Source organism: Emydura macquarii, unplaced genomic scaffold, assembly GCF_026122565.2.
Source record: "Emydura macquarii macquarii isolate MOO-44397 ecotype Brisbane River unplaced genomic scaffold, CSIRO-AGI_Emac_v2 contig_328, whole genome shotgun sequence".
Lineage (NCBI taxonomy): Eukaryota > Metazoa > Chordata > Testudines > Chelidae > Emydura > Emydura macquarii.
The window spans coordinates 4,477-15,528 of NW_027130465.1; the positions used below are offsets into that span (position 1 = coordinate 4,477).

Genomic DNA, 11,052 nt, shown 5'->3' on the forward strand with positions numbered 1-11,052 from the left:
TTCCTTATAAGGAGACAGGTACATGCGGCTCGTGCTGCTGAGTCAACCCTCCCTAGGCTGCCTCTTTATCCACGTGGGGGGGCAGTGCATGTGGTGCTGCAGACGCCACTATGCAATTCAGTCTCCACACAAATGGAGAAAACCCCAGAAGGTTTCCTGTCCCTACTGGGACTTTATTTTTATAAGAACTCGGGGAGACGGATTTGCAGAGGCTGTTGGCATCACCCTGCAAGGAGTAAGTCAGTTGTTGGAAGCCAGGGTGAGACCATGGTGTGTGTGGGCTGGTTACTGGTGCAGGGCCATGAGCCATAACAGCACAGTGTTAAGGTCACCAAGGTTACAAACCAGGTGGTGACAGATCCCTTTATTGGTCTAGATGCTGCCCAAAATGTCACAGACTGTGCCACTCTGCAACATCTAAGCAGGGTGCTATCTGGGAAACACTGAATCCCCTTGAAGGCAGGGGGCACGTGGGAAACTCTTCACAGACAACAGGTCACTTGCATTAGAAATGGGATCTTGACTAGTATAGATGTGGAAAGCCCGAGGTTGAGTCTTTGTTTATTTTCTGTGTAACTCATCTATGTTTGCTTTTCCTCACTATTTCATCTTTGGATCTGTAATTTTTCTATTAAATAAACTTTTTTGTTTTTTTTTACCCCAGTCTGTGTGCAACGTGTGTCCCAAAAAGAACTGATAATTGAGTGCAGATTTCATGCCTTCAGGGGGAACTAATCAGAGGGGTAAACGCCAAGTGTCTCCTAGTTACATTTCAGAGAGACCGATTTGGGGAGACTCAGGACTGGAAGCGATTATTGGGGCCTGGTGGATGGCAGAGCTGAGGACCTTGTGATGGCAGAGAGGGGCAAAAGAGTCAAAGATGGAGGAGAACGAGGAATGGTGATGGAAAATGAGGCTGCGAGCATATGAGAAGCCACCATCGCTGGTGGTGTAGATATGATGGATAGGCTGAGTGACAGGGTGTGTGAGGGTGGGGGGGAAGAGTGATGCTGAAGAGATCAGGTGATGGTCAGAGAGAGCAGTGCTTGGTGAAGGAATGAGAAGACATTAGGAGTGAGAAAGTTTTCAAACTGTGAACTGCCACAAGGCTGAGCTCAGCCAAATTGGGACAGAGCACCCTTGATTAATGAGGACACATCCGTTCCCCCTCCTGTTAAGCAGGTTTGAAGTCAGTGGCCCCAGATGATCACATTCTGAAGATGTATTTTCCCACTTTGTCAAAAAGCTCTCTGGTCTTCACTCCATAAATGATAGGGTTCAGCATGGTGGGGAACAAGGAGATAGAGGTTGGCCAAGAGGATGTGAACGTGGGCAGCAATGCCCTGACCGAACCTGTGTGTCAGGGTGGAGAAGATTTTGGGAGTATAAGACATCAGCATCACACAGATGTGGGATGTGCATGTGTTTAGGGCTTCCCGGTGAGCTTTTTTTGAGGAAATCCTGAGGACAACCCTGATGATCAACACGTAGGACAGGCCAATGAGTGTCAGGTCACAAATGCTATCACCAATCTGTACATTTGATTGACTCTGGTGTCCCCACATGACATCTTCACCATAGCCATATGCTCGCAGTACGTGTGGGGGATAACGCGGTTGGCAAGAATGGCAGCCTCCACAGTAGCAGGGGTTCCAGCAGAACCAAGAGAACATCTCGTATCAAACCCACTAGCCCTAGCTTAGCGATTCATCCATTGGTAAGAATGGTGGCATATCTCAGAGGGTCACATATGGCGACGTAGCGATCGAAGGCCATTGTCACGAGGACGGCTGATTGCATAGGCTCAGTAACATTCAGGATGCCTGTGAAGGGAGAGAAGCAGAGGGTGGAGGGTCACGCACTGGATAACATATAGCACGGTAAATATTTCATTGTTACTAACAATCTCGAAAGGGGGGTGAGCATTGAGGTGGCAACCTTTGCTGATGGCACCAATTCATTTAGACCGAGTGTAACCAAGTGTGACTTTTCGGTGCCTAGGGTTGCCATCTGAAAATTACCAGATCAATAAAATTTGAATCTTATCCAATATACTAGGCTGCCAGCCAATCCTTTAGTAACTAAAACTAAAGGTTTATTATAAAATGAAATAAACAAATAAGAGAAATGTTAAATGATTAAAGCAATCAGATATATACAAATGATTGGAAAGTCCATATATATCAAATTTCCAGTAGAATTGTGGCATTTGTAGGCTTGTATAGTCTCTCTAGTGTACATCCAGTACCTGGATGGATCTCATTCCTTTGATTCACATCTTCAGCTGTAGATTAATTGATCCAGAGGAATGAAGACTAAATTGTCCATGTGCAGAGTTTGTTCAGATTCTTCCATGAGAATTAGCAGGGTGATTTCAGGCTAACGCTGGGATCTCAATCTTGCGATTCAAACTTTCCCTGACAAGCTTGGACAGATTTGAGATAAAAAGGATCAGTCCACTAGAGTCTTCTGTAGAGCCATGCAGGTTGACTGATATTTTCTTGACAGCAGGTATCTCCTGGAACCATTGATAGATGACTACTGGAGACTCTGAAATACCATCTCCTATGTCCTGAGCACATCCTTAACTAGTTACTTTATCACAAGGTGATTGGCCATTTCCAACCTTTCCCAGGTATTTACTACTTAAATTTCAAAGAGAAATACAAAGAATAGCATTTTTACATTCAAAGCTCTACCTAAATGCTCATATGTTCCTTTTCAACCCATAATCAACAGAAGAGTGACAGATAGGAAAGCAGCTTATTTACATTGTCAACCTCTAACAACAGATACATAAATAACATCAAATACCTACCAACAATACACTTGCATATCAAAGCTCTCATCCACTTATAAGGAATGACTCACATTACCACTGTATTTTCCTATACTTTATCTAAAAGGTCAGCGTTGGGCCATGTAACTTATAAACTTGCTTGGCTTTCTTGGGCCTAGCGTCGCACTCCCAACACGAGATTGGTGTAGGAGGGAGTAATCAGAGCTCCTGAATTCACCTCAAGGGCCCCCAGTCTTGACACAGCTTCAGCTACAAATTAATTACAAGAGTTAACAGCAGCATTAATATTTACACCAAAATTAGTACAAGTATGTCCTTGCAATCATTTTTGTTATGACGTGCATTAATACAGTTTGCCTTTGGGCAGTTTGTTTAATGCCCTTTTGGATTTTTGAACACTTAAGCAGTCACCTTCATTTTGCCTCAGTATTCTTTGTAGCATAGGGCTTTAATTACATCCTCAGGTTTTGATATTTCAGGGTTAATCTGTGCCTTTCATTTACAGAATAAAGTTTTTTCCCTTTTCCTCCTCCCCCTTCTTTAGAGGTTTGAAACCTGGGCTCTGTGATTTAACAGAATCCATTGTCTGGCTAGGTGTGTCTCCTTTGCTAACAGCTCTGGGTCTGGGCAAATCTTTGCACCGCAATCAGTCAAGTAGATCACATTAACTCACACACTTGCTTGTTTATTAGTTCTCAAATTTTCAGTTATGGCCAATTTCAAGGCTGGATCCGTCTCAAAGAAGTGCCAACCGTTCCTACGATCATGTCATAAACAGGGTTCTGATGTTCTTCCATTACCAGTGTCTGCATATCATCCACATATCATCAGATGTACCTGAGTCCACTGAAGCATTACCACATATATCCAAAGCATTGAGAGTGCAGAGTTTGTCTGTCACCACCTGCATTCTCAAGAGATCAGCTCACAGCTGTTCTGCTCTGTAGGTTCAGCTGCCCGATCTTCCCTCTGAGCCGGAGACACTATCTGTTCACTTGAAACAGCATGGAACAGTCACGTTCCAACATCATCTCCCCAGTAAACTGACCAAGCAGAGCCACTTGCTTACAGGGTTCTTTAAGCTTCCTAATAATTTCCACTCCATAGCTAGACACAGACAACTTCGAGTCATGCACCTACCTTTCACAATTGTCCCCGTTGATTACAGGTAACACAGAACATTTACATTCATACTCTTTTGGGGACTGGGTTATCACATGGATACCATTATTTATAACCACAATATCATTCCCTATTAAAACATCTGCTGGGAAAAGCTCTCAAACTCCAACCACCATGTCTCCTCTAAAATCTTCCCATTCCACGTGGAACTTTGTTAAGGGCACCTTTACCTTATATTCAGAAAATTCCACCAAATTCACACTCCGATCTGGCCTCATTGCCCCTCCATGTCTCCGCCCTCACATAGTTAGTGAGGCAACCCTCACCTCCCACCAGGGATTACAAAAGTGGTACCATTGACACCTGCCATGTTTGCTTCCAGACACAAGGCACCCAGCTTTCTCTCATATGGGGACCCACATTGAGGAGGGTCATATGAGGCTCCAGAGGTACAGCCGTGTTTGTTTATCTCAAGCAGCATTACTGCCTATTTTAGCAATCCGCTCCACTGTTATCTGGATACTGCACACCATGCCCTGCACACTATGTTTTCCTCCCCCATTCAGTGCAGGAACAGTCCCTTATTCTCCCCCTTCAAGGTCCCCACAATTCCTGCTAATATCCCCAATCCAGTCTTGTGAGAACTTTATTTAATCTACAGCTTTGAGAGTCTCCATCTATCATTTTCATTGGCCTCTCAGCATTCTTGCTCCCATTTTCAATTGTCCATAAAATATGGCTTTGGGGAATTACTTATCATCCAGGCCAGTGATTGCAATATTGGTGTGTGAGTTATGTGCACCATCTGCGGAGGCCTAGTGGTACTTAGTGGTATCCTTCAGGTCAGCTCTTATGCTCTCTTCACTCCGACAACTCCTTTTAGTGCTACCTGCACCTCTTCCCAATTGGTTGTTTTCCCCACATCCATTCTAGGCAGCCAGGAGGACTCACCTTTACTGCTCTTTCCAGGGTGGGGTGTGGTAGGATATTGAAGCCTCTAGAGGAGTCTTTGTGGCATGGTACATCCCGACACAAGGAGAGACTTTTGAGACTGGCAAGGGTGACGGTTGTTCTGAGCTGGGCTATTGTTGCTGGTGCCTCTGTTTTGGAAGTGTAGCATGGCTTTTCTTTAAATATTACAATTATTCATCTCGGACAAATTCTAAGTAGGATCCAGAACAGCAGCTACTCTTCATGTCCTCACTTAAGTCACAATTATGGCATGTCCCTACTTCTCTGTCTTTTAGTTATTAACACAGGCATATTGTTTCAATCAAACCATTGTCTATGAACTCTGGGCATGGCAGGGCTGCATCGTCCCCCTAGCTTTGGTCTCCGCCCACAGCCCTAGGGCACAGTTAACTTACTCTGCAGTGGGGCTAAAGATCTGGGGGAAATGCAGGCCTTGTTGGACTCCCCGGTCCTAGTACCCAGAGTCCCAAAGGTCTCAGACTGGCACCAGCTAGGACTGACCTCTGGTGAGGGGGCCTCTGCCGCCAGGGCAGGTACAGGGGGGTTGGGCAGAAAGGCCGGGAGGAGGTTTGTGCTTTTGGCAGCAACATGGACCTGGTTCCAGAGACCAGCTTCCAGAGCCAGGTAAAAGATCAGCAGCTGCGAGGTCTGTTCTAGCCAGGAGGGATTAACCTCATTCACTTCCCACACCTGGACTGAGAGAGCCAGGAATCCCAGCCACACGGCCCTCAGTGACACAACCAGAGCAAACACAGCTCACCCAGGCCCCTTTACCTGCAAGTGCAGGACCCACAGTTACTTCTCACACTGCCTGGGACTCTCTCCTGTGGATTCTCTGATGTCTAGACCGGGAGAATCTAACCCCAGTAGGCACTGACTGATGTGGGAAATGGTTCAGTCAGGGCTCACTCCTTATCCATCATCAGACAGAGTGTGGGGGAGAGACCAGAGATGTCTGTCTGTCTGTCCCTTTCGGGCATGTGGGATTTTGACCTTCCTGGACGGACATGGTAATCAAGAGACATTTCGTGGAGACAAATGGGTGCTGGGGACTCTGAGCTGAGCTGCTGTTGGTAGATGGTCAATGCTGGAACTGTAGGTTGGCTTTTCCTTGTACTACAACTGTTTACCTGTGACTAAGCCTAGGGAGGGCACAGCATTGCAGGGTTTTTTTCATTCTGCCCCAGGTGATCAAAGTCTGGGTGAAAAAATCAAATCTCTACTGCAGCCCCTCCCAGCTGGAGAACATGGAGAAGCCAAGACCCAGCCAGATCCTCCATGCACAGTGACCCCAGTCCAGCAACCATCTCAGATACAAAATCCTGACTGCTTTGATGGCTGGGGTCACCTACCACAGTCATTGCTTTCCCAGGGCAGTCAGCGGGACCCCACTAATCCCTCCCCACTCAGCATCTCCCTATAGGGGCTGGTGCACTCACTGGCCCATGTGTTCTCCTTCAGTGTCTGTGAGGATAGCTAGTTTTAGGTGGTGTAAGCAGACAGGTGCCTCCCAGTCTGGGGGTGTGTGGGGACATGGGCATGGAGTGAGGCCGGCACACAGGCTGGGCCATGGCTGACGTACCACAGTGCTGGAGATGTGTGGTGTTAACATGAACCATCCCTGCGCTAGCCCCCACCCTGGCCATGCTGGCCACCTCCTCATGGACTCACACCTGGGATCACAGGTGCCCGCTGGTGAGCTGAGAGTGGAGACTGAACCCCACGTGTGGCTACCAAATGGGCTTCTCCTGATCCCCCCGGTGACTGATCAGCCCTGCTGTGGGACCAGCACTCTCCAGGCACAATGGGCCCTGCTCCGGTGCAGAGGGGTGGTGTCTGGCACTGAGTGGGGAGGTGGTGTAAAGGCCGGTGCCATGCGTAGCCGCAGGGGTGACATCCCACCAAATTGGTCCCCACCACTGTGGAGCTGTTTTCCCACCCTGGCCAGGCGGCTTGCTGGGCTGAGGGGCTGCTGTGGTGGGGGGATGTGTGTCAGGGGGATGTGCCTGTGGCAACAGCTCACCCCAGCTGCTCTTCAGCCATGGTGAGCCACACCTCAGACTGCCCACGTCTGCTTCATTCAGGGCAGCTGGGCAGCCATGTTTTCCTGGCCAGAGACCAAGGCATGACACAGGTGATGGTGTTGAAGCTCACTGCTGACAGGTGCACCCAGTTCCACGAGGCCACAGATGGTGGTACGAGGCGGCTCTGAGCATGAGGACACAGCAGGGTATCCCAGGAGGTTGTGTGGGTGGCCCCTGGGGCAATTTCTGGGTGTCACCGAGTAGGAAGGAGTCCCCTCAGGAGCTGACCTGCCCGGGTCGTTGCCCAGCATGGGGGTGCAGTGGGCCTTTGTTGATCCAATAGAATCTCTGGTGTCTCCTCTGTTGGGTCAGGTTCTCCCTCAGTCCCCTGGGTAGTGGGTCCCTGTGGCCATTGTGCAGGGTCTGCTTCCCAGGGCTGGATGTGGCCCAGCCGTTGAGGCCAGCTGGTTCAGTGCACTTGAGTCCGAGGGGCTGCGTGGGGCCTGGCCACTGCCAAGTGGATACTGGTGCCAGATGTAGAGGGGCTGGGACACCATTGGCCATTGCCCATCGCCACCCCTGGGCCTGTTCTCCCCCTGTCTGGGGTGCTGCTCTCTTCTCTGGATAGTCCCTGTCATGGCTGCCACTTGCCAGGGCTTCTCCCAATCTCTGGGCTGTGGCTACCAGCCCCCCTGGGCTCCAGAGAGTCCTTCCCCACCTCCCAAGCTGTCAGCATGGCCAGGACACATCCCTGCTCTCCCAGGTAGGGACCAGTCACAGATGGGCTGTCTGCCTCTAGTCCCCCAGCTCTGGCCGTCTCTCTTTCCCTGGCACTCTTCCTGTGCCACCTTCCTCTGGCCTCCCTCCATCGATCAGCCCCTCCCCAAGGTCTGCTCTGGTTGCACAGACTGGGTCCCTGCCCAGCTGCTCCCCCTCTCTTAGCAGAGAACTTGGCCTCCTCTCCCCGCAGGGCTACCCAGGGCAGCTCACCCCCCATCCTCCCCAGCCCTGCAGTGTCTCTTCTGAGCTGCCTGAGCCACGGGCTCTGTGACCTACTGTAGCTCTGGGATGTGGCTGTCACCAGAGCCCTGGGCTGGCTGGTCCATTGCCTGGGGTGAGGCCCAGCCCACAGAAACGGCACCTGGTCACTAATAAAAGCAGCGAGTTCTGGGGTGGGGAACCTGTGCCTGAGATGCTCCACTGTCAAGTTTTGTGCCCTGGACGTTATGCCCCTGAGAGTGTGATGTTGTGGGAAATGCTCCAGTTCCGTAACTTTACTGCTTCCACGCAGAGGCAGGGCAGCCTGGCTCCTCCTCACCGATGAATGTAGTACATACGTGCTGTGTTGTCTGTCATCACTCTTGGGTGAGTTCCCTTCTTCCGTGGGATTCCTGACCACCCTGAGTTCGAGGAGGTTGATGTGGAGAGACACCTCCGTGGATGACCATTTGCCCTGTGTTGTAAGGGTGTTGAGGTGTGCACCCAGCCTAGGAGGGATGCGTCGGTGGTGAGAGTAACATCAGGGAAGTTTGCAAAAAGAGGTTCCCCTTGCAGACATTTGCTGCGTTTCTGCAGCAGTGCAGGGAATTGACCTTGGTGGGTAGTGACAGAGGTGTGTCTAGTCTCTCTGTTTGGTCGGGAGAGCAAGATAAACCACATCTGGAGGCACCACTTTATAGATTAGTACGAGTGTCAGAAGTATTAATTTTCAGTTCAAAACCAGCACAAATGGAAGCAGCTAAAATAAAACTTCATAAACGTGTTAGGAAACATCACCCCAGACAATGAGACATTCATTCAGTAGAATATTCACCAGTCCCATCTTATCAGTGGGAGGGGTGTGTTTCTTTCCTCAGTGTACAAAGGAATGGAATTGGGTTGAAGTGTACAAAGGAAGAGACAGAAATCGTCTTGCACAGAAAGCTGGGAGCGATACTTGGTTTTGACTGCAATGAATTCTGAGAAGCCTGATAGGCATAGGTAGGAGAGTGAAAAAGGAAGGAGCGCTCTAATAGCCCAGTGTGTTACGTCACGAAACTCAGATCCCCCCACCGCCCACCCAAGGCCAGCCTAAAAGGCCTTCTTGTCTGGTGACATCTCCCTGTGCTGGGCACTCTGCCCAGGGCCCTGCCTTGCTTTCCTCATACATTCACCATGTCATTTTACTTGGGGCACAGCCGGCACCCCCCATCCCAGCTCTGGCCCTGGAGCTCCCTGCTGTAGATCATCCATCTCCCCGTTGGAACAGCTGGTCTGGGTTGCTCCAGCTGCCCGCCTCTGGCTCGGCACTGCTGCTCTGCCTCCTGCACAGCTCTGCCTTCTGGGCTGCTTCTCTGGCCCCTCCGGTTCTGTCTGCTCCAGCTCTGCCCCCAGCTCCACTTAGCTGTTCTCTCCTTAGCTCTGCCCTACACAAGACTGTCAGATTATTACTATGTCCATGGCTCAAAGTCCCTTAAACACTAGACCCAAGCTAGGTATTCAAACAAAGCTTTTCTTATTAACACATTGGTCTCTACATCAAATAACAAAGGAAAACTTTCATGGGATAAGTAGTTTTTTTATGTAATCCAAGTTGTGATACAAGCCCCAGCAGGAGTTGCTCCACATTAGCACCAAAGCTCTGAGCACACAATCAAAATCAGAACCTCAGGCCTGCCACTTGAGCCCTGCCGGAGGGTTGGCAGATGTTTCACACTAAAAACGGTGAATGACGGCAGCCTGGCCACTCCAGAGTGCCCCTTGTGGATTTTCCCAGCTCTCCTGAATTCAGGACCTGCCCCCACAGCCTGATTGTTTTAAAGTCCCACTCCTTCCCAGGCAGTAATGTCCTTCAAATTGTGTCCTCCACCGGCATGGGAACAAATGGAGGAAACCCCACAAAGTTTCCCATCCTTTCTGGACTTTCCTTGGACGAGAACTCGGGAGACGGATTTTCAGAGACCATGCTGCTTGTGGGCTGGTTACTGGTGCAGGGCCGTGACTCATAACAGCACCACTTTCAAGTCTCCAAGGTTACAAGGTGGGTGGTGACAGACCCCTTCACTGGTCTAGGTGCTGCCCAAAATGTCACAGACTGTGCCACTCTGCAGCATCTCAGTGGGATGCTGTCTAGGAAACACTTGATGACAGAGGACAGGTAGGAAACTCTTTAGAGACAATAAGTAATTTGCATTAGAAAAGGGAGTTTGACAATTATAGATGTGTAACTCGTCTATATTTACTTTTAAAAACGATTTCATCTTTGCACCTATGATTTTTCTATTAAAGAGATTTTTTCTTTGTTTTGACCCCAGTCTGTGTGCAATGTGTGTCCCAAAATGAACTGATAATTGAGGGCAGATTTCATGCCTTTGAGGGGAGATGAACCAGAAGGGAAAACTCCAAGTGTCTGCTATTTAAAAATTCAACAAGACCGATTGGGGAAGACTCAGAACTGGAAGCGATTGTTGGGGCCTGGTGCACGGCAGAGCTGGACACCTTGTGATGGCAGAGAGGGACAAAAGAGTCAAAGACAGAGGAGAGTGAGGAATGGTGAGAATCAACAACCAAACTCATGGAAAAAAGGTCTGAGAGAGTATGTGGGGGTGGGGGATGAGGGGTGATGCTGAAAGAGATCACGTTATGGTCAGAGAGAGCAGTGCTTGGTGATGGCGTGATAAGACACTAGGTACTAGGAACTTCTCAAACTGTGAATTGCCCCAAGGCTGAGATCAGCCAAATTGGGGCAGAGCACCCTTGATTAATGAAGAGATAAACTTTCCTCTCTTGTCATGCGGGTTTAAAGTCAGTGGCCCCAGGCAATCACATTCTGCAGGTGTATTTTCCCACTTTCTCACGAAGCTCTTTGGTTTTGACCCCATAAATGATAGGGTTGAGCATGGAGGGGACTAGGACATACACGTTGGCCAAGAGGATGTGAACGTGGGCAGCGATGCTCTGACCAAACCTGTGTGTCAGAGCGGAGAAAAGGCTGGGAGTATAAGACATCAGTATCACACAGATGTGGGCTGTGCAGGTGTTGAGGGCTTTCTGATGGGCTTTTTTGGAGGAGATCCTGAAGACGTCCCTGATGATCAGCTCATAGGATAGGCCAATGAGTGTCAGGTCTAACCCGATGATCACTAATGATATCAC

At 49.4% G+C, this 11,052-nt stretch overlaps 1 pseudogene; it reads right to left on the minus strand.

Annotated features, from left to right (window-relative positions):
• Positions 1–1,207: 1,207 nt before the first annotated feature.
• On the minus strand, positions 1,208–10,864 carry LOC137141011 (olfactory receptor 52P1-like; annotated as a pseudogene).
• Positions 10,865–11,052: the final 188 nt, after the last annotated feature.